At 45.5% G+C, this 24,585-nt stretch overlaps 1 non-coding gene across 1 annotated transcript; it reads left to right on the top strand.

Moving 5' to 3' along the window:
- Positions 1-9,378: 9,378 nt before the first annotated feature.
- On the top strand, positions 9,379-9,486 carry LOC126023626 (U6 spliceosomal RNA). Its single transcript, XR_007500733.1, has one exon. It is a non-coding gene; the product is annotated as a U6 spliceosomal RNA (small nuclear RNA).
- The last annotated feature ends 15,099 nt before the right edge of the window (positions 9,487-24,585 follow it).

The raw sequence follows: 24,585 nt of genomic DNA, 5'->3' as shown, positions 1-24,585 counted from the left end.
GATCAACTGCGGGATGGGGATTTAACATTTCCGGGGCTAATGGGCGGTGCGCGGTCTAGGGGGCGTAGTGCGCAGGCGCAGAGCCGCCATTTTCCTTCTCTATCCAGGTGGATATGGCTGCATGTCCTGGGATGCTCTTGGGTCTCCCTTCTCCCTCTGGAGAGACCCCAAAAGTCCACCGTGTGGAAGGAGATTCCTAAAGCCGGCGCAGAGAAAAGGACCAAGCTTTTTTTTTTTTTTTTTTGGTTTTTGGGCCACACCCTGTGACGCTCAGGGGTTACTCCTGGCTATGCGCTCAGAAGTTGCTCCTGGCAACATATGGGGACCATATGGGACGCCGGGGGATCGAACCGCGGTCCGTCCTAGGCTAGCGCAGGCAAGGCAGGCACCTTACCTCCAGCGCCACCGCCCGGCCCCAGGACCAAGCTTTTGAGGCAGCCCCAGAGTGACAACGCTGTGTGCCTGGGTGGCATGGCATGGCATGGCTACTGGCTCCTCTCGACAAAGCCACGTCTGCAGCATCTACGGGCTCCTCCTGCCTCTGTGCCCCAGGAGTGACCCCCAGCAAGACCAGCTGCAACACCTCCAGGCACCCTCCTCGCCTCCTGGGCCCTCTCCAGTCCTAGAAAAGGATCACAGGCCCAAGGAAACAGAATTGTTTGTTTTGGGGGCTACACCGACGTTGCTCAGGAGTCAGGAATCACTCCTGGCAGGCTCGGGGTGAGCCCTATGGGATGTTGGGATCGAACCTGGTTGGGTCCTTGCCTTGCTCTGCTGTCTCCTCAGTCCCTAAAACAAATGGCTTTAAAGGAATCTGCTCTAGCTCCCTGCACCGTCCTCTGGAATCTGCATCCTATCTCTACCACAGCATTTTCATCCTGCACTGCAGACGGTATCCATCCATTTGGGGGATCTGTCTCCTACATCTCTCACTACAGGGACCATGAGCAGAGAGCTGACAGTCGCTACCCAAACCCATTTGCATCAGTGGAAGGTCCGTCCTTCCATGGGAATAGCAACTAACTGAGGGGTGGGGACAGGAAATGAAAGGCCCAAAAGGCCCGTTCCCAGCTGCCCGATGCAGAGAAATGAAGAGACTGACGCTCAGGCAAATGCTCAAGTGAGTTCTTTATTTCTGGCCAGTCAGGGTCTAATGCATGTCCGCAACAAGACAGAGGCAAAAGACCCCGAGGCCCTAAAACACACAGCTTATATACTTTTTAAGCAAGGGCAAAACCACACTTAGTCATTGTTTCCTTTTAAGGAATAAACAGACCTAGAAGAAAATGGAAAATTACCAACGTAGGGAACTACATCAGGGGCCATATGATAAGAAAAGCCCGCCTGAAACATACCAGGGTCTGAGATAAGGAAGACAGTCTACGCAGGAACTATACGATTAGGAAGTCAACCTACGTGGGAGCTGTGCACATCTAGGGTATTCAGATAAGGAGGTCAGGAAGGAAAAACAAGCAGGGTGGTCAAGTAAAAACGTAAGCAGGCAGTAAAGCAACTGAATGACTATATTAGCTTTTTCTATTTCTTTTCATTCCCCACTTCTAGTTGTGCCTGATTCTATGCTTAGAATCATCGTCAAGGCACTTGCCTTTCCAAATACTCTTCGGCACTTGGGGATAATTCCTGGTATTGTTGTCTTAGTACCATGAGTTTAACCTCCCCAATTTGGGCGCAAATGAAAGCAGTAAGTCAGTTAATAATGCAGGGTCCTACAGCAACTAACATTAATATACCTAAAAGGGGGCCTAACAGCGATATTAGATAGGGAAGTATTCCTCCCCACAGGGACCATAGCAGTCTTTCATAAAGTTCCTTTCTTCGCTCTGCCAAGTCTTGATGATTTCTAATTCTGTCCCTCACTATTCCTGACATGTTGGTATAAAAACAGCACTCTTCTTGCAGGGCCGCACAAAGCCCACCTTTTTCAGCTAGGATAAGATCTAATCCTCTTCTGTTTTGTAAGATGACCCGGGCTAAAGAATCAAGCTGGTCCTGTAAGTCTTGTATTGACTTATACACTTGTTCCACATCTGAAATAAGTTTTTCGTATAACTTGTCATAATGATCTAACGAAATGCCTAGTCCTGCGGCCCCCATCCTGAGCCCTCCGACCACGCCCAAGCCTACTAGGAGTGGCAAAAACATGACTGCCTGGCGAGAGCGATGAACATTGGTTCCCCCTAGGAGATTGATACTTGGGTTCTGTTCCTGGGATAATATCAATCAATGTTAGGCAAGAGTAAGGCTGGAATACAGACGCCTGTTCCATTTTGTGGCAGCAAAGAATAGGCTAGGTTTCCTCCACAGACCCATACCTGCCCTGGGAGTAAGCACCCTAAGTCCGGGGACACTTGTGAAATGTTTAAACAGCTAGTAGCTTCTATTTGTCCAAAGTCCACTTCTAGCGAGGTATTTTGGGCATAACACATAGAGGAGTTAAAACCATAGGGAACTACCTTAAAAGGTTTGACATAAGTACAATTCTGGAGGCCACTAACAATTGCTTTGGTTTTTGGCACTGGTATGGCTAGCGGCCAATTGTTACTCATTTTCATAGCCAGTAAAACACTGGAGACTGTGTGAACTATTGTATGGGGGAACTCATTTGTTTTTTTTTTAAAGTGAACAAGGCTCATGATTGCCAACCAGAAGCACGAAAGAGCAGTTCCAGCCTCACTGCAAATCAGAGCCAAGTAATCCACAACTAGCGTTTCTTTGAGGTACAGTGTTCTTGGTCAGTAATCCAAGATTTAGGTGCTACTTTTGGAGTTATTCGTGAAAAAGCAGTAATGGTTCTAAATTGGTTTTTTGTTTTGTTTTGAGCCACATCTGGTGTTACTCCTGGCTCTGTGCTTAAAACTCACTCCTGGCAAACTTGGGGGATCAAACCTGGGTCTGGCCCGGGTAGGCCACTAGGCCAAGTGCAAGGCCCTACCACTGTGCTATCAGTCCAACCCCATGGTTCTAAATTGGAAGGTAAGTTTTGGTATAAAATTTAGTCAAACCACCAGAAAACTGTACATGAGACATAATGTTATTAGAAAATAGTTTTTCCCTCATAAGCAAAGAAAAATTGTCTAGTAAGTTTGTATTAGAAGTCATCTTTAGAATGACTACAGATTTTAGCCACATAATCCTCATTTCCTAAGAATGACCTTTTCCCATGGAAGCTTCTCAAGGCAACTGGAAAATACACAGTTTCGCCCATCGGATCTCTTACTAGCCCCAGATGCAGAATGAATTGAACTTGAGGCCAGTGGATCATTCTCAGCCTTCGGGCACTACGAGGAAGCAGTTTTCATTGTCAAGGGCCAAATTTGGGTCCTCTTTAGGGTTGAAGGTGCACAACCCCTGCAGCGATTTCAGCCAGCCTCCAGCCTCCGGCAACTCTCCTTGGGTCTTGTTCTGGCTTTGAAATTGACAGCGTCATTTTCTGTTGCATTTTCTTCGACCACTGCAGAACGGGAAGGGAAAGACACATTGGATGTCAATGGTTTCCTACGTTGTAAAATTAAGAGTAGAGAGAAAAACCACAATATGGTGCTATTGCCCTCGTGAGCCTCCATAGGGGGCATGTGAGGGGGCCATGGGGGAGTATTCCCTGGGTGTCTTACAGCAGCACAGTTGTAGGCCAAGCCCTTTCCCCCCATGATTTCAGTCAAAGTGTGACATCAGTGCTTGTGGGACAGGAGTGTTTGCAGAGCATTAGAGGAGATGGGCCTGTGTGCAAAAGATCCCAAGTTCAAAACTAGTAATGCATCATAACTGGCCTGGTCCTGGTGACTGAGAAACTTCGCACCATCTGGCTGGAGCATCAAATGACTGAGCCATGCTTATGGGAAGCCCCAGCCCTTTAGGTGAAATAAAATAAAAGGAAATGTGATTCAGTAAGACTGGCCTTGATAGCCATGTGTGTACATGTATGTGTGTGTGTTCTATCCTGGGGGCAGCAGCCAACCCTGGCAGCAATGTGCTCTAGAACCCTCAGCCTGGCCACCAGTTGTTTCCTGCCAGTCAGGGGTGTGACTTGGTTTTTGCAGACTCCGTGGCCAAAAAGTGCAGTGAGATGAACTGTAGAGGTATTCTCCTCCCCTCCAGTGCCACAGCTTGGCCACCACTCTGCATAAGCGAGAGAGCAAGCCAGGGGGAGAGAAGAGGAAGAGGAAAGAACTGAGGAGCTGGAGTGATGGCTCAGTGGTAGAGCATTTGCCTTGAATGCGGCTGACCTAGGATGGACCTGGAATTGATCCCTGGCGTCCCATATGGTCCCCCAAGTCAGGAGCAATTTCTATTTTATTTCTTTTTTTCTTTTCTTAATTTTTTTTGGAAGAGAGGGAAGGAGAGAAAAAAAGGAGGGAAAGAAGTGAGAGGAAAGGAAAAAGGAGGAAGTAAAAAGGAAGAAGAACTGAGGAAGTGAGGGAAGGAAAGAAAGAAGGAAGGAGGAAGGCAGGGATGGAGGAAGAAAGGAGGGAGGAAAGGAAGGAGGGAGGGAGGGACGTCAGGAGCAATTTCTGAGCTTATAGCCAGGAGTAGATCCTGAGTGTCACTGGGTGTGGCTCAAAGAAAAAAATGCTGGGGCCGGAGAGATAGCACAGCGGCGTTTGCCTTGCAAGCAGCCAACCCAGGACCTAAGGTGGTTGGTTCGAATCCTGGCGTCCCATATGGTCCCCCGTGCCTGCCAGGAGCTATTTCTGAGCAGATAGCCAGGAGTAACCCCTGGGCACTGCCGGGTGTGGCCCCCCCCAAAAAATTGCTGAGAGAGCCTCTTCTTCAGTTTCCCTCCTTTCCAGGCAGTGCCAGGCCAGAGGGAACCTTGCATCACAGTGACTGTAGGGGGAGCCAGAGAAGCCAGATCAACTGTAGAGACTCCACGTTGGAATCATTTTACTGCTCTGAGACTTTGGGGGTGTCCCTCACTGATTCCTGGTTCTGGAGTGATTAGGTCAGAACTGTGGCTCCTATGTGAGGGTCCCACAAAGGATGGGCATGGGCTGTGGGCTTCAAACTGGCTGGTTTGCATGTACAAGTTACTTTGGGGAAGGTCACTTGCATGTATGAGGTATTGATTGATCCCTCCAACACATATGTACAAACATGTTCACACACAAACACACTAAAGATGAGTTTCATGTGGAAGAAACACGTGGATTTATTGACATTCTAGATGTTAAGATCAAGCTGGGTGATTTGTTTTTGGGCGGAGCACATCTGGCAGTGCTCAGGGGTTACTCCTGGCTCTATACTCAGGAATCACTTCTGGCAGGTTCAGAGACCCTATGGGATGCCGGAAATCAAACCTGGGACATGGCCCGGAGAGATAGCATGGAGGTAAGGCATTTGCCTTTCATGCAGAAGAACGGTGGTTCAAATCCCGGCATCCCATATAGTCCCCTGTGCCTGCCGGGGGCGATTTCTGAGCATAGAGCCAGGAGTAACCCCTGAGCACTGCCAGGTGTAACCCAAAAACCAAAAAAAAAAAAACAAAAAAAAAACAAAAAAAACCTGGGACAGTTGCATGCAAAGCAAACACTCTCCCCATTGTGTTTGCTCTGGACCCTTGGGTGACTTTTTAAAAATGTGTATGTGTGGGGCCAGAGCAATAGGACAGTGGATGAGGCACTTGCCTTGCATGTGTCTGACCTTGATTTCCGTCATTCCATAGGGGTCCCCTGAGTGCTACTAGGTATGTGACTCCCAAAACAATACAAAACGAAATGGATGTGAGTTGTGTGTGTGTGTGTGTAATGCAGGGAGCTAACCCAAGACTTCATGCATGTAAGGCAAGTTCTGAGTCCCAGCCCTGGTCTTTGGGATCATTCTTACTATTATTATTTTCAGGGGCTTTTAGGCCATACCCAGCAGTGCTCAGGGCTTCTACCTGGCTGCGTGCTCATGGATCATCCAGGATCCTGGTGAAGCTCACATGTGATCGTGTGCCAGGGATAGAATAGAGGTTGACCACATGCAAGGCAAGTGCCTTACCCATTGCACTATCTATCTCTCTGGCCCTTGGAATCACTTGCAGAGAAGAGACTCCTATGAGCAGGACTCTGTACCGTAGCCCTGCTCCCAGACATGGGTCTGTGAAGAGAAACCAGAAAGGACTCCACTGTTCCCAGAGGTCACCCTAGTGCTGGCCAGGAAACTATGCATGTGTGTGCGCACATGCGTGTGTATATAGGTGTGTTGTAGGGATCAGCCAAGATCTCATCCTGGAGACTGGGGTGTTGCCTAAACCCTCCATCAGCCCTTTCTGCCTTGCACTTTTATTGCGGGACTTCAGGACCTGCTTAGAGAAGCGGGTGGGTCATGGGTCCAATTGCTTTCTCCAGGGCTCAGAGGTCCTGGGTTACACTGCCATAAAAGGGGTTGTCTCTTTAAGGGTCAAGAAATCTGTTAAAAAGAACCCCTGGGAAAGTTGGACTTTATTCATTGGCACCCAGATGCACCAACAATATCTTGTGGCATTGCTTCTCTTTTGCATAGGCACATTAAAATGGGAAAATAATACATATGCAAACAAGTTCTTATCTAATAGAGATGGGAACACAAATTTGGTAATGCAATTAGGCCTTATACCCTGAACATTGGCATAATGATTGGGCTTAGGCCTCAGAAGAATGGGCATCACCCACACACACCTGAACAATGGATACCATCTATAGAAACAACCACAATTGTCTATAACATTACCAGGATCCAAGCCTCTACCAGGGAAGACCTACCACTGCTTTGGCATTGACTTACTCCAAAGAGTGCTCTCAAGACTCAGCAACAGCCTTCTTGCAGGGCAGATCGCTCTGCATCTAATGGTATGCTGAAACTAGAGGATGCTCCACATCAGCCTGACATCGATGAAAGAAATGCACAGAATCCAAAATTTTTAAATATAAAAACAATAGCAAAAGTGTGAAAAAATTTCACCGGGACCACGGAGAATGACTTGGGTTGGACAGACTGGTATGCTTGGAACCCAGAGTCGTCGGTCTTATGCCAATGAACTTCTGGGGTGAGGCCTTTTTGTAATCAGGCCAAGGATTTTTTTTCCTTTTCCCCATATTTTTCTGGACCTATGCAAACAACGGCAATTGTCACTATTACATCTTTACTATAATTTTTTACTCTTCTCCTTTAAGGAAAAAAAAATACAATTTACTGAACTTAAAACAAATAACTGTAGTAGAATGCCTGTCTTGAATACAGGCAGGGGATGGGAAGGGGGGAGGGGGGAATGTTACACTGGTGAAGGGGGGTGTTCTGTTTGTGACTGTAACCCAAAACCCAAATATGATCATGTCACTTAAAAAAAAAAAAGAACCCCCTGGATGGGGCCAGAGCAGTGGCGCTAGAGGTAAGGTGTCTGCCTTGCAAGCATGAGCCTAGGACGGATCACGGTTCAATCCCTTGGTGTCCCATATGGTCCCTCCAAGCCAGAAGTAATCCCTGAATCAATGAGTTAGACCAACTGACAAACTTTTTTTTTTTTTTTTGGTCACACCAGTAGCACTCAGGGGTTACTCCTGGCTCTACGCTCAGAAATCGCTCCTGGCAGGCTCGGGGGACCCTATGGGATGCCGGGATTCAAACCACCGACCTTCTGCATGAAAGGCAAATGTCTTATCTCCATGCTATCTCTCTGGCCCCCTAACTTTTTTTTTAAATACCCACCAGATTGCCTGATGGGGTGGGGATGGGGTGCCCAAAGGGGTGTGTCCAGGGTGCGTGTACTGAACCAATTACCTTTTTTTTTTGTGTGTGTGGTTTTTGGGTCATACTCGGCAGTGCTCAGGGGTTACTCCTGGCTCCATGCTCAGAAATTGCTCCTGTCAGGCACGGGGGACCATATGGGACACTGGGATTTGAACCGATAACCTCCTGCATGAAAGGCAAACGCCTTACCTCCATACTATCTCTCCAGCCCCAGATCCAATTACCTTTACAAGAAGTTAGCATTACATATATTAACTGGATGCCCCATTTTCCGAAAGACAAGGAGGGACCTCCCGAGGTGATCATGCCCCCTCCTGCTCTTCTTGACCTGGCTCCTGCCATTGCTTCCAGCCAGGCCATGTCTAAGGGCTTCACTCTGGGGCAGAAGTGTGTGTGTGTGTGTGGGGGGGGGGATTCAGATGTGGCCCAGGTCTTGCTATGAGATCTGGCCCAGCTTTGCTATGACGTTGTCCACGGTGCAAAGAACGTTTGGGGGTGTGGGAGGGTGGGAAGCTGGGGACAAGGATACTCAGAAGAGAGAAATTTCACCAGCAGAAGTCGGTCAGCGGCTCTCCTGCTCATCCTCAGGATTCAGGGCCCCTCAGGTCTAATTAGTGAAGGGAAATCCTCTTAGGCCACACAGCCAGCTCCTGGGTTAATCCCAGGCCATCCCTGGCCCCTGCAGATATGCAGATCTCAGAGAGGACGAGGAGGAAAGTCTGGAAATGTTTTGGAGCTGTGAAGAGAGGCCAGAATTGGCACTCCAGGAAATTCACAGAGCTGGTCTCTCAGGAGGGCTCAGCCGGCAGGTGGAGACATTTCTCCAGAAGCTTCTAGAGGCTCTGTAATCACCTGCGCCCTCTGCTTGTGCCAGGAGTTCCTCTGTCCTGACCTGCTCCTCTGCTGGTTCTGGTCCGACCAAGGTAGGAAAAGCTGCAGGAAAGGGATTTAAAGCATGCCTGACCTGCCCAGTGAAGCATTTGGATGTTTGTTTGAGGGATGTTGGGATAACCAGTTTTCACTCTATTCAAGATAATAAGTCTTTGCTTGTGCTTGTCACTCATGGACTGGAAGTCCCTCTGGATTGGTCCCTTCCCCTTACCTGATCTCCATCCAAGGGGGGTGGTCTTTCTCTTCCCAATAAAGACCTCGGGTCTCAGGGAGAAGCTGCTTGAGGTTTCAGTTTCCACAACTAGACTACCAGCCTGCTGGTATCTTTTGCTAGTGAGCAGAAAGCTTGTGGTGGAAGTTTCCTGAACCTGTTTTATTTTCTTCAACCTTGTGTAGAGTATTTACTATGCTAGTGTTTGCTTCTAGACCCATGCTCCCCAATCACTCTGGGGGACTGGGGGCATAAGGCTTCTGCTATACCTGGTACCCAGAACAGGAACATCATCCACAATTGGTGAGATGTTCTCTGGGGGTGATTTCATGGTTATTCAAGTGGATAATTCCACCGTGGATAAGATGTGAGTTCTATTTGGTTCAAAGTTATGACAATGACTTGGCTTTGGGATGAGTGACCCTGGCCTTTCTTCATGTATCTTGCTACCTTCTTTATTCCAATAATCAATATAAAATGTACTGAAGTAGCAATTGACATGTTGGTCATTCTGGTACTGATCCTAGTCTGCATTAGAATTTATATGTGTGCTCGCTTTGGCAGCACATACACTAAAATTGGAATGATACAGAGAAGATCAGCATGGCGCCCTGTGCAAGGATGATACACAAATTCATGAAGCGTTCCATATTAAAAAAAAATGAGCCAGCACAATCCACTCGAATGTAGAGTCTGAAAATGGGTCCATAAGATTATTCCCACTTCTTCTGCCCTGCAACTCCATAGAGACAGATCCAGAATGAGTACAGATTCCTCTCATCAGGGAAACAACCAAACTCCGACCTATGTGGTTTAAACATGGTATCTCTTGTTCAATTTAAGATCTGTGCTCACAGTATGGTCCCCTTTCTCCGTTTCGTGTTATATTCCTTACTACCTGGAATGAAGGTGGGTGTTGGACCACTCAGGACTTTAATATTGTTGCTAAGACCTGCCTGAGTTCTCCCCAACTGATGCAGTGGAATATGTGGTTTTCTGATGGAGCTAAAACAAGCTTAATAACCTGGGTCATTCTGGAAGGACGGTTGTCTTAAGAACTTTTGATAGGGGAAGTGACTTTCGTGGCCCTCCACAAGCAGGTGACTCTACCCCGTAATTTTTGGGGGGTTTTGGGCCACACCTGGTGACACTCAGGGGTTACTTCTGGCTATGCGATCAGAAATCACTCCTGGCTTGGGGGACCATATGGGACACTGGGGATTGAACCAGGTCCATCCTGGATCTGCCGCATGCAAGGCAAAGCTATTCCACCAGCCCATACACCGTAATATTTTGTAACTGGTCAAAGAGATTGCATTGTGTGCTTGGGAGAAGGTTGACACAAATGTAAAATTTAAGGGCAGTTTTACAAAAATCTTTCAGGCTGCTCCTGGGCCATACACAGAATTTCTGGAGAAACTGACAGATGCTATCCAGAGACAGGTTAAAAGTAAGGAAATACAACAGTTCCTAACAAAAACATTAACTTTTGAAATGCCAATTAAGATTGTCAGGCTATTTCACATCCCATTAGTGAGAGAGAGATGTCATAGGATTTCTACAGGCTTGTAGAAACATTGGTTCTTTTGGTTTCAGTACTTGTATAATTCCTAGAGACAGCTTTTGCAACCCACTCCATACAGAGGCAAACTCTGGGAAACCAGAATGGACCTAGCTATAGTTTTCAAGGATAGGATGGGTCCTGGACTTTGTCCAAGATGTGGCAAATGATTTCATTGGGACAGAAATCAATTCTCATCTTCTTATCATGTCAAGTAATTGGGGATAAAGACCAAACCCAGCCCCACGAGTTCAGGTAAGAGGCTTTAACTGTGGCAAAATGGGACATTTGCACAGAGATGGTAGAATTCCTCTTAGACCTGTCCCCTTGAGGCCAAGACCTGATCATTTGTTTAGGAAACTGGGCTAGGGGCCAATCCCTAACCCCACAAAATATCAGGAAAATTTTTTGTCAACAATTCAGCTTCCCAGTCCAGGCCAAGAGAACTCCAAACCATAAACTCATTAAAGCATGGTAGGGAAGCTGTTCGTCAGATATACCCTGCCCTGAAAAATGATAATATTACCAGATCAATGCCCTTACAGGTTAAGATCTGGAATAAAGGGCCAATTCCTTCAGGAACTATGAGTTTGATAATGGGGAAAAGCAGTCTGACTATTAAAGGTATTTCTGTTCATCTGGAAATAATAGATTCTGATTATGTTGGAGAAATAATAGTTCTTATTTCTGTGCCCAGAGTTTAAACTTTTAAAAGAGATGAAAACATAGCTCAGATTTTATTACTTCCTTATGTTATGCCTGGCCAATAAGACCACTTCATGGTTGGAAGTACAAATCCTGATACTTCTGTTACCCATGTAACATGGCCCATGTAGCATGGTGAGTGACTCAGATGTGGTTGGCCTTTTCGTTGGGACTATCACTGCCTCTTTAAATGCTCATAACCAGATGGTTCAAAATTTGCTTCAGCAATTACAAGCCCTTTTACAGAAGCATTTTGAGCCAATTTTCACTATTCATATAAGATTTCATTCTGACCTTCCAGGCCAATATCTCAAGGAAATAAAACTCCTGACTATTTAGCCTGCAGTCACCTACAGATGAACACACAGCACTTCATACAGATGCCCGTCATCTTCACTTGAACTATCATAGTCCATGGAGGCAAGCCAGGCATATTGTTGATAAATGTACCACTTGCATGCCTTTGCATTAAAGAACACATGTAGCTGGGGCCAACCCCTGAGGTTTGCAGACAAATCAATTACAGCAAGTGGATATTACACATGTGAACCTCTTTACAAAGAAATATCTTCTCCATGTGGCTGTGGACATGTATTCTCATTTTATACAGGGAATACCAATGATTTCTGAAAGAGGTAACACTGTTTGCATCCTATTGCTATAATGTTTTTCTGTCATGGGCATTCCACAATCCACAAAAACAGATTATGACCCCGCCACAACCAGTAAGACTTATCAATAATTTTGCAAAGAATGGAAAAATCAAACATATCACTGTTATACCCTATAATCCTCAAGGATAAGTCAATGTGGAAAAAGCTCACAGAACCCTCAAAATTCAATTATTCAAATACAGGAAAAGGGGCATGCCACCAATTCACCGTTTACCCTTAACACTATTTTCACTTTATTAAACTTGAATTTACCACAAGGAGAACCTTACACAGCTGCAGAAAGACACTTTAAAGAGGATGCACAGGTACAAAAACAATAAATTCAACTATTTGGGTAAAAATTGATATTGAATGGATTTCTGGTAATCTCCTCATTTGAGGAAAAGGATATGCTTATGTTTCCATAGGTGGAATCCCTACCAGGAAACTCTGGGTCCCATGATTCCTTGTCTATAGTAAAATTATCATAAATGATGAAACTCAGATACCAGTGCATGATAAGGAACCCTCCAAACTGAAGACTGCCTGCCTCCCCACAGACCCAACACAGGCTACTTGAGAGGATGAGAGCAGGAAACCTACTGCAACTTTAAATATAAATGGGACAAAAAGCTAACATCTCACAGTAAGGCAGAGATTACTAGGATTGGAAGTGAACAGTTCCAGAACCTCGGTTCTGTAGATGTGGGGACTGGTCCAGCTCTCACCAGACTTCACAATTTAGAAAACAATAGTTACTTGAACTCAATAGTACAATACCTGTGTGATATTCCAAGTTTGACTGATTATTCTAATCAGAACCTTTACAAGGAGGACGTTAACAGGTCAAATCTATTGAGACATAAAGGCAGTGGCAGAAGATTTTGGTAGAATTATGAAAACCTTATGGGCAGGGCAACACAGGTATATCAACCCAAAAGACTTTAAGCTAACCATTGGGAAAATAAATGACCAGTTTTCAGGGTACGTCAACAAGACCCACATGAGCTACTCCTATTTCTGATGAATGGTCTCCATGAAGACCTGAGCAAAGCTGATAGGCAGAAAAGATATAAAGAAGAAAATGATCATCTCATTGGCTTAAAAGCAGCAGAGCAGCCTTGGCAGAGACACAAGTAGCTTAATGAGTCTATTATTATTACACTTTTCCAAAACCAGTACAAGTCCACAGTTTAATGCCTCACCTGTTACAAGGAATCTCAACCACTTGAGATTTTTATGCATTTATCTTTGCCCTTGACATCTACAAATAAATACACGTTGCAAGATTGCCTTAAGTTACTATTATTATTATTATTATTATTATTATTTTATTTTTGGTTTTTGGATCACACCCAACAGCACTCAGGGGTTACTCCTGGCTCTACGTTCAGGAATCGCCCCCGGAAGGCTTGGGGGACCATATGGGATGCTGGAATTTGAATCACCATCCTTCTGCATGCAAAGCAAATGCCTTCCCTCCATGCTATCTCTCTGGCCCTATACTCCTTTTTTATAATTCAAAGAAACCTACCACGACAGATACAGCCGCTTAGATTAAGCAGGTGTTGAACTAAGTGTTCTTTGTGGATGTCTATAATAATGTTCTAATGCTTTTTTTTTTTTTGAGGGGGGCACACCAGGCAGTGCTCAGGGGTTACTCCTGGCTCTGTGCTCAGAAATTGTTCCTGGCAGGCTCGGAGGACCATATGAAATGCTGGGGATTGAAACTGGGTATGTCCCAGGTTGACAGTGTGCAAGGCAAATGTCCTACCACTGTGCTATCACTGTGCTACTTATCTGCAGAAACAGCTGCAGAATGCATTTGGAAGCCATGGACTTCCACCACAGTGCTCGCTATAAGAATGTTTTAGTGTCTTAATTTTGATTTAATTGTTTATGATAACCTCTTAATGTTACTCACAGTAGTCCTTCAAAAATTAGGTTGCCTGTCTAGAGTACAGGTGGTGGTAGAGTGGGGAGGAGGGAGATTTGGGACATTGGAGGTGGGAATGTTGCACTGGGGAAGGGGGTGTTCTTTACATGACTGAAACCCAACTACAATCATATTTGTAATCAAAGTGTTTAAATAAAGATATTTTAAAAATAAAATAAATTAGGTTGGACACTAGTTTCGCATAATAGTGCTATATTGTTAGACTCCTAATATAATGCTCATTATAATATCTTTTTTTGTTTGTTTGTTTGTTTTTGGGCCATACCCGACATTGCTCAGGGGTTACTCCTGGCTGTCTGCTCAGAAATAACTCCTGGCAGGCACGGGGGACACCGGGATTCGAACCAACCACCTTTGGTCCTGGATCGGCTGCTTGCAAGGCAAACGCCGCTGTGCTATCTCTCCGGGCCCTCATTATAATATCTTAACAAATACTCTAAACTATTAATTTTCTATTTGACTCTGCCTGCTAATATGATCCAATTTTTTGTCCACAGATATCTTTGGAAAAAGCATCTGCATGCCATACATTCTTGCTACAGTGCTCATTCATTGAGTATGTCTTTGCAACTTTTTTTTTTGGTTTTTAGTTTTTGGGTCACACCCGATGGCACTCAGGAGTTACTCCTGGCTCTGCACTCAGAAGTCAATTCTGGCAGGCTTGGGGGCCATGTGGGATGCCGAGATTTGAACTGGGGTTCATCCTGTGTTGGCCGCCTGCAAGGCAAATGCCCTACTGCTGTGCTGTAGCTCCAGCCTCTGCAACTTACTCTTTTTAAATTATCTTTATTTAAACACCGTGATTACAAATATTATAGTTGTATGATTACAGTCATGTAAAGAACATCCCCCTTCACCAGTGCAAGATTCCCACCACCAATTTCTCAGATCTCCCTCCTCCCCACCCCACCCACACCTGTACTCGAGACAGGCTTTCTACTTCCCTCATTCATTCATATTATTATGATAGTTTTCAGTTCAGTTATTTCTCTAACTGCACTCATCACTCTATGTGATGAGCTTCATGTCATGAGCTGCACCTACCAGCCCTCATCTCTCTTGTCTCTGAGATACTGTTAAAAATGTCTTTCATTTTTCTTAAAACCCATAGATGAGTGAAACCATTCTGCGTCTTTCTCTCTCCCTCTGAGCAACTTATTTTTAATTCAAGCTAGTTTACTATTATACCATAATGTCTTTGTTCTCAGTTTCCCTTCAGGAAAGGAATCTGGATGTTCAAGACCTGTTATATGATACCCTATGGTATAGACTCCTTTTACAGTGCTCATTACCATATTACTCAGTATACTAGATTTGGAAAATATGGTTGTTTTGAGAAATGTTCTATGCACAATCTAACCAGTGAAGTTTTTTTTTCAGCCAAGTTTTCCTTCACCAACTGTGTTTTTTTCAAGGAATTGGAAAACTTTTCCATCTGACCTGCCAGCTTTATATTTTTGAAGCACTATGAGCCATTCAACCTGGGTCAATTTGACAACTTCAGATGATCAATCCTCTATGTCTGTGAGTGTGTGTAGTGGCCACTTCTATGTCTGTCTAATGTCCATCTGTATTATACATAATGTCTATGTTGTATATAGTCCTTCCCTCTGTTGTATTTAGCCCTTCCACCACCACCTCCCCGCTGCTTACCATTTTACAAATCCTTTTCTATTGTTTCCTTTTGTTCTCTCACCCCCAATTTGTTCTTACTGCCTACTTAACCCGTGTGTGTGTGTGTGTGTGTGTGTGTGTGTGTGTGTGTGTGTGTGTGGTTTTTGGGTCACACCCAACAGTGCTCAGGGTTATTCCTGGCTCCAGGCTCAGAAATTGCTCCTGGCAGGCACGGGGACCATATGGGACGCCGGGATTCGAACCAATGGCCTCCTGCATGAAAGGAAAATGCCTTACCTCCATACTATCTCTCAGGTCCCTACTTAACCCTTTTTTACCCTCAGTTCTTTACTCCTCAGAAACCAGAACATTCTCCCCACTTCCATACCTCCCACCTCCCTTCACCATTCATACCTCCCAGCACCCTTCACTGCTGTTCACCACTGGATTCTGCTTTTGAGAGAGCCATGCCTCTAGGACATATCCTGATCAGTGACAGCTGTGAGCCATTTTTCAGACTCCACAAGACCACATCGAAGGTTGAAACTGTGCTCTAGATTTTATCCCCCCTCCCAAGATTTTTTCAAAAGACTTAAAGGTGATATTTATATCTCTTTTTGTATATTTCTTTATGTGTATTTCCTTAATATGTATAAGTCTTTATTGTGTATTTCCTTATGTAGATGTAGTTTTACCCCTTTCGTGGATTTGTTTAGCGGAAAGTTCTAGTAGACATGTATCTCTTGGGTTCTGTGTTTTTGATAGAACAAGATTATAGGGATTGCTTAGCTTGTTATTATTACCCCCATATGCGTCATATCCTGTGTCATTGTTCCTTTTTGCCAATAGGCACAATAAAATGGGGGGAAATTTTAGGTATAGAGAGAAGTTCTGTCTAGTAGGAATAGAGACTCTTGAAATTTTTATGTTGCAGGGGTTCTTCCACCCTGAATATTTGTCATAATGACTTGACTTAGGCTTCAGTCTCTCTGACATTGGCCATTCACCTCTGAACCTCGGGTCCCATCTTTGGAACCAGCACAGTTTTGGCACCATCATCCAGAATTGACCTTCTACCAAGGCAGGCCCTAGTGCTGCCTTGGCACTGACTTGCTCGGGGGTGGGGGGCTCCTATGCCACCCTGATGATGACTTGTAAAGAGCAATGACTTACTTTCAGGGTGGGTTTTCTTGCCACACCACCTAATGGCGAGAAGAAACCAGGAGATGCTTTGTGCAAAACCCAATATCTTTAATAATCGAAGTCTGGCTGCTAGAACAGTGATAAGGACTTTTCCTGAGACCATAAAGAAAAACTTTGGGGTTAGAAAAACTAGTATGCCTAGAGCCTGTAGTTGGTCTTATGACTGGACACCCAGTTTGTCGGCCAAAGGATTTTTCTTTCTATTTTCCCAACTTTTGCTATGCCTAATCAAAAAACTGCCACCTTTTTTTTTTTAATCTTTTTAGATAGGGGCTCCCACCCTTTGCATTAAACCTTGGGACATGAATTACTTTGCTTTACCTCATACTTTCTGCATTTTTAATAAAATTAGGATGGGAAGTTGCTGGAGTAACCGGTTTGCACTCTATTCAGGATAATTCATTTTTGCTTGTGCTTGCCACTCATGGACTGGAAGTACCTCTGGATCCATCTCTTACCCCTACCTGTTCTCCACCCAAGGGGTGGTCCTACTTTTCCCAATGAAGACCTCAGGTCTCAGGGGAAATCTGCTTGCAGTTTTGATTTCCAAAACTAGACTATCGGCCTGCTGACATCTTTGACGAGTGAGCAGAAAGTTTGTGGTGGAACTTTCCTGAACCTGTTTTATTCCCATTAACACTGTGTGGATTATTTACTGTGTTGGCATTTACTTCCAGACCCACACACCCCAATTCCTTGGGACTAGGGCACTAGGCTTCTGCTTCAGAGGCTTATGTCTGACTCCTGGATCTGTGTTCAAGAATAACTTCTGGCATTGCTCGGGAGACCCTTTGGGATGCCAGGGATTGAATCTGGGCCAACCTTGCGCAAGGCAAATGCCCTCTCCACTGTGCTATGGCTCGTCACCCAAGTGTTCACTTCTTTCAGCTCAGGACCCTCTCTGGGAAACACAGCTGCTCACTCATGTCTGCTCATGCTACTTGCCTGCAGTTTTCTCGAAAAACAAAAAACAAAAAAAAACATGCCTTTTCTGCCTTTGCTTCTTGCTGGTATTTTAGTCTCACTGCTAAGTCGAGATTCTCTGTTCTCTGGCCTCCTGTTTTCTTCATCTCACTCCTACTCGTTCCCCCAAACAGCTGCTAAACCAGACCATAGACTTTTGCTTAGGCTCTCTTCACTCTAGGCAGCCTCTAGAGAAGTAATTCTTCCTCTCTAGGTGGTGGAGAACGGACACAAATTTTAGAATCTAGAGTCTTTCTACTTTTTTTTTTTGGGGGGGGGGCGGGCATACCCAGCAGTGCTCAGAGCTGACTCTTGTGCTCTGCATTCAATGATCATTCCTGGCAAGGCTTGGTGGATTTTATAGAATGCTGGAGATTGAACCCAAGTTGGCCACAAGCAAGGCAAGTGCCCTGCCCACTGTGCTTACTATCTCTCTGGCCCTATGTGCTTTATCTTTGCGGGCTCTGTGTTTCTTTCTTTCTTTTTTTAGTTTTATTTTGGGGGCCACACCTGGCGGTGCTCAGAGGTTACTCATGGCTCTGCTCTCAGGGGCCATTCTTGGCAATGCTCAGGGGACCCTCTAGGATGCCAGAGATCAAATCTAGGTCAGCCGAATGTAAAGCAAATGCCCTCCCACTGTGCTATCACTCTGACCCCAAGTCTGTGTTTCTTTCTTTCTTTCTTTCTTTCTTTCTTTCTTTCTTTCTTTCTTTCTTTCTTTCTTTCTTTCTTTCTTTCTTTCTTTCTTTCTTTCTTTCTTTCTTTCTTTCCTTCCTTCCTTCCTTCCTTCCTTCCTTCCTTCCTTCCTTCCTTCCTTCCTTCCTTCCTTCCTTCCTTCCTTCCTTCCTTCCTTCCTTCCTTCCTTCCTTCCTTCCTTCCTTCCTTCCTTCCTTTCTTTCTTTCTTTCTTTCTTTTGTCTCTGCTGGTCTTCAAATAGCATCCTTTTCAGCTGCCAAAGAGTAGGACATTTTCACTGATGCTTGAATATTTTTTGCATGTAGATTTTCAGAGGAACACACCATAGATTTTTGTGTGGGGTGATGATGGCTGGGAGCAGAAGTTTCTTATCCACCTCTTTGGGTTGTTTTTCAGTGACCCTTAATTTTTCTACCATCCTTCAGGACTCATCAGCCAAATTTTACCTGAGCAAAGAAAAGGCCACATTCATGGGACCCCCAAAAGAGAAGTCATTGCGTGTGGATGAGAAGACTCAAGGGAGAGTTATGTAGGGTTATTGGCATTTTGCTGGGGGTGCAGGAAATACCATTTTATGATTAAAATAGAGATTTTTTTTTGTTTTTGGGCCACACCCAGCGGTGCTCAGGGGTTACTCCTGGCTGTCTGCTCAGAAATAGCTCCTGGCAGGCACGGGGGACCCTATGGGACACCGGGATTCGAACCAACCACCTTTGGTCCTGGATCGGCTGCTTGCAAGGCAAACGCCGCTGTGCTATCTCTCCGGGCCCTAAAATAGAGATACTAACAGGATTGTAAACCACGGTACCTCAATAGTATTCTCTAAAAATTAAATTATGAGGGCCGGAGCACAGCAGTAGGGCATTTGCCTTCCATGTAGCTGACCCAGAACAGACCCTGGTTTGATCCCCAGCATCCCATAGGGTCCCCTGAGCCTGCCAAGGGTGATTTCTGAGCACACAGCCAGGAGTAAACCCTGAGTGCTGCCAGGTATGGGCAAAAACAAAACAAAATTAAAAACTGGGGCTGGAGAGATACCATGGAGGTAAGGCATTTGCCTTTCATGCAGAAGGTCAATGGTTCGAATCCCTGCGTCCCATATGGCCTGCTAGGAGTAACCCCTGAGCACTGCCGGGTGTGACCCAAAAACAAACAAAAAAAATTAAAAATTAAATTAGATATGCAGTTGTCATGTCTGCACCTGGCTAACTCTATAGACTCACTCTGTTCTTGAAAGAGATATAAAATAAGCTATGGAAAATCATAGCTACCACAGGCAGTCTCAGAAGAGAGGGCGGCCCAAGTCCCAGCCCTGCTAAAGCCATGCCAGCTTCATCCATCACCCACAACGGTCTGATTTCCCATTCTTCGACATCTCTCTGCAGAGACACTAATCTGACCAAAACTCCGGGGATTCTGGTATTTGGGCTGATATCACCAGGAGACTTTTGGAGTACATGCAGACACCACCCCAAACCTAACCTTCTCATACTTCTGGAAGGCCGAGCAGCTGAAAATACGCCCCACAAAAGACACAGAATCAGCAGTAGTGCTTGGAGTTCTTGGTCCATGGAGCCAAATGACAACTTCAAATTTTAAAATACTGTCATCCCCATAGGAACACACCAATCTAGAAGCCACCTAATGTTCAGAAACAAAAGAAGTCACAGAAAGATCAACTAGCAACAAAATCTTACTAGAATTTCTGATAGAGACTTAATGATCTCATTGCAAGATAGAATAATTTTCACAAATTATCTTGCTGTTATACCCTTTTATTTACCTTCTTTTTTTCTTTTTCCTTTTTTATAAAATAATAATTTCACATCCACTTACTTGGAAACAAATATATTATCAACTATGCCAACTGTGTGATCCATGATCTTTAAATAAATTTTTTTTTTTTTTTTTTTTTTTTTGGTTTTTGGGTCACACCCGGCAGTGCTCAGGGGTTACTCCTGGCTCCATGCTCAGAAATTGCTCCTGGCAGGCACAGGGGACCATATGGGACGCTGGGATTCGAACCAATGACCTCTTGCATGAAAGGCAAACGCTTTACCTCCATGCTATCTCTCCAGCCCCGATCTTTAAATAAATTTAAACAAAATTTAAAAATTAAAGAGTCGCCATCTCACGTAACCCAAGGGTAGAATTTGACACTGCTCAGTGGGACCCAGAAGCAGTTACTGAGTGAACAGTTTAAACTTTTCCAAGGAACTAATCTTGCCCTTCTCATTAGCACAATCTAGTCACTCCCTTAATTTCAACTTGCTAGTTAATTCTGTTGTGAAGCAGAGGCCTCTTCCGGCCTAGCAAAATCCCTTCTGAGAAGGAAGTTCTTTGGGCTTCTCGAAAGTAGCTTTCCCTCTGCTTCCCTTCCCTTCCTTTGTCCTTCCAGGATAAAGCACACAGCCCAGGATGCCAAGAATTGTTGGTTCAAGCCAACAAAGCCATGACAAGACAACAACTCGCATTGTGAGAGAAACAAAAGCTTCTCTATCTTTGGAAGCAAGCAACACACAGGGGACACTTTGGTTTCTTTTTCTGCCTGGGAAGCGCCTCTCTGGGGACGGAGGCTTCTGTCTCCATCCCTGTGGGTGAAGGGAATAGCCCTGGGTGGATCCCAAGGGATCAGAGACCCAGCATCTTCCCGGCACTCCCACGTGGATGTCAGCACTGGGCCCAAGTGCCGGAGCACACAGCATGTCCCTTCTCCACCATCATGGCTCACTTTGCTTCTGTGGCCCATTTTATTTTCCCTTTGGGAAGATTAAAAAAACAAAACAAACACCTGTGACCTGATTTATGTACAAGGATCCTTCAGAGGTAGTTACAGACATCCATCTCCTTTGAGATCCACACACAGGAAGTAGAATCCACTTCCAGCTCTGAGCCAGCTCAGTGCCTTTCCGGAAACTGTAGGGTCGAATCTCCCTTCCAACAGTGCTCAACATTGGCCTGATACCTCCTGGCAGGCAGGGAAAGCAAAAGAGGTCGAATTGGCCTAGTAGGAAATACAAGGAAATGGGGAGCCCCGAAGGTCAGCCTCCGGAAGGTTCAGCTCCAGGCCTACCATGAAAAGGCAAAGTTCTTTTGCATCCACCAGCACCTGTAGAATGCAGAACCATAAAGTAAATGCCCAAAATAGAGGGTTCTTTTTTTTTGGGGGGGGGAGGGCACTTCTAATGATGCTCAGGGCTCAATCCTGGCTCTGTCCTGGAGGGCTCTGTCCTCAGGGCTCAATTCTGGAGGTGCCTGGAGAACCTGTTGGCATGCTGGGTATTGAAGCTGGGTCAGCTGGGTGCAAGGCAAACGTCCCCTATCACTCCAGGCCCAGAGATGGGGGAAATCTTCATTTTTAAATTACTTGATTTAAACAGCATAGTTACAAAGTTGTTCATAATAAGTTTTTTTTATTTGTTTATTTGTTTGGTTTTTGTTTTCTTCATCACACCTGGCAGCGCTCAGGGGTTACTCCTGGTTCCTCACTCAGAAATCACTTCTGGCAGGCACGGGGAACCATATGGGATGTTGGGGATCGAACCACCATCTGTTTTGGATCTGCTGAATACAAGGCATACACCCTACCACTGTGCCATCTCTCTGGTCCCAATAGTTTATTTTTCACACTAAGTTGTTCATGATTGAGTTTCAGTCATTCAATGTCCAACACCCTTCACCAGGGCATATTTCCTTCCTCTTGCCACCAATGTCTCCAGTTTCTCTCTGGTCCTCCCCCCGCCCTCTCCTCCTGCCTGCTTTGGGCAGACATTTTCTCTCTCTCTCTCTCTCTCTCTCTCTCTCTCCTCTTTCACTTTTTTCCTTTTAGTCACTGTGGTTTGTACTATTACAAAATAGGTATACTTTCCCTCCTTCCAGCACCCAGTTCTTATCCAGAATGATCATTCTCAAATCTCATTGTCACAGTGCTCCCTTCTCTGCCTTCACTGCACCCCTTGCTCTTTGTGACAAGCTTCCTACCGAGGACTGGTCCTCCTGGCCCTAGTCTTTATAGTCTCTGGATACTTCCTTCTACCCTTCCACCCTTCCTTCCACTCTTCCTTCATTCCTTCCTTCCTTCCTTCCTTTTCCTTCCTTCCTTCCTTCCTTCTCCTTCCTTCCTTCCTTCCTTTTCCTTCCTTCCTTCCTTCCTTCCTTTTCCTTCCTTCCTTCCTTCCTTCCTTCCTTCCTTCCTTCCTTCCTTCCTTCCTTCCTTCCTTCCTTTTCCTTTTCCTTCCTTCCTTCCTTCCTTCCTTCCTTCCTTCCTTCCTTCCTTCCTTCCTTCCTTCCTTCCTTCCTTCCTTCCTTCCTTCCTTCCTTCCTTCCTTCCTTCCTTCCTTCCTCTTAACCAGCCTACCCAAAGAGGCACAATAGTAAGTGCAGTTCCTTCAATGAAGGCCTGTGCTCAGATTTCAAACATCATACAGATGAAATCACTCATTTAAAACACTTCAACCAAGTGGTTTCAGTCACTCAGCACAACACCCGAGGTCAGCCATGTTGGTCCAGAGGTCCCTTCCTTGTTCAGGGCTGAAGAATATATTCCACCACATGTTCGATCCCTGTTGGCCAAGTGATATGCTTAACCAGAGCTTCCCTTCTTTGTCCAAAGGAAGTAAATGTCTTCTACAAGTTCTTTTGCCTAGTCAGCTTACTTGTGTTCATGGCTTCAGATGGATGACTTTGTTTTTGTTTTTGTTTGTTTCTTTGGGCCACACCTGTTTGACGTTCAGGGGTTACTCCTGGCTCTGCACTCAGAAGTCATTCCTGGCTTGTGGGGGACCATATGGAACACTGGGGGATCGAATCTCGGTCTGTCCTAGGCTAGCGCTTACAAGGCTGACGCCCTATCTCTAGTGCCACTGCTCCAGCCCCTGCTCTTTTTTTCCTTTGGAGGTTGCACCTGGCAGTGCTCAGGGCTTCCTCCTGGCTCTGAATTCAGGGGTCATTTCCAGTGGTGTTAAGGGGACTCTGTGGGATGCTGTAGGGGAGATAGACTGCGGGCAAGGCCAGCACCCTCCTTGTATGTTCTCACCCCGGTGCACTGTCTGACCAAATCCCTGAGACCATTCAAACACAGACACAGACACAGGCCCAGCGATAATGGCATGACTTTGCCCTCTGGCTGGGATTTGTTTGGGGATAAAAATAGAGATTCCAGCCTTCCCGTATTTCTTCAGTGTGTTATAATTAAAACTCTCGTGAACGCTGCACGCTGCTGCAGAGAGGTGAGAAAGTCTTGCTTCGGTTGGGTCTAAGTAGATTCACACTTGCTGAATTTCATTTGGTGGTTCAGACTCTAAAAATCAACCTAGAATTGAGGAGAAGATGAGGCCACCCCAGTGCAGTGACCTGGCCTGCCAGGCCAGGGCTCTGGGGCTGTGCATGGGCCAAGCCCGTCCCTTAACACGTGCCAGGACATCATTGCTGACATTGCCCTGACTCTCAACTTGGTGATGAGATAGCTCACTCACCCCATCTTCACCTCTGGTTTTTTTTTTTGGGGGGGGGTGTCTCCCAAGTGATTTTCTGGGCCCTTTCCTGATAGTTCTCAGCCAACAGGGTCAGTGGGTCAGCCTAGGGGCCAAGAACATGGTGTGACTCAAGTCCTGAAATCCTATGAGTGACTTTTGCTGTTTCTACAGTGCTCTGGAGTCTCTTGGTGCCAAGGATCAAAACAGAGCCTTAAAACTGTCCTGTTCCCCCACACTTGACTTCTCCTTGGATAAACTGAGGCATTCTGGGAAAAAGAAGAAAAGCCTATTGGCATGGGGAGGTTCCTCAGGGTTGATGTGTCCTCTGAGTTTGGAAGGGACCTGGGTGACTCAGAGGATGCCTAGTCCTGTGGGGTTCCCCTGAGGGTCCCCTGTGCCCCCTTCCTTGTCTCGGAGAATCTTGTATAAGCCAAAGAGAGGATAATGGAATTGAAGCGAACTCTCTAGGCAAAAGGTGGCTGGAAGATTCTAGAACATTTGAAGATTAAGTAGCAAACACAAATACCACGTGAAATACCACATGACTCAAGAAACTGATGAGAGAGAAAGTCAAAGTATTTTTAAATTTAAAACTAAATGAAGGGGCCGGAGAGAGAGCACGTGGCCAACCTGGTTCCAGACCTCATTTTGATTCCCAGCATCCCATATGGTCCTCTGAGCCTGCCAGGAGTGATTTCTGAGTGCAGAGCCAGGAGGAACCCCTGAATGCCTCTGGATGTGGCCCCAAAACAGACAAAAACGAAACAAAAAAACACCTAAATGAGAAGGGATCAGAGGATAGTACAGTGAGAATGTATTTGTCTGGCAAATGGCCAACTTGGGGTTCAATCCCCAACATCTGATATGGTCCCCCAAGCCAGGAGTAATTCCTGAGAGATAATCCGGGAGTAAGTTCTGAGCACCACGGA

The sequence above is a fragment of the Suncus etruscus genome, chromosome 11, assembly GCF_024139225.1.
Source record: "Suncus etruscus isolate mSunEtr1 chromosome 11, mSunEtr1.pri.cur, whole genome shotgun sequence".
Taxonomy (NCBI): Eukaryota; Metazoa; Chordata; class Mammalia; order Eulipotyphla; family Soricidae; genus Suncus; species Suncus etruscus.
The sequence above is the reverse complement of the archived record's forward strand: the minus strand, read 5'-3'. Positions and strand labels throughout refer to the sequence as shown.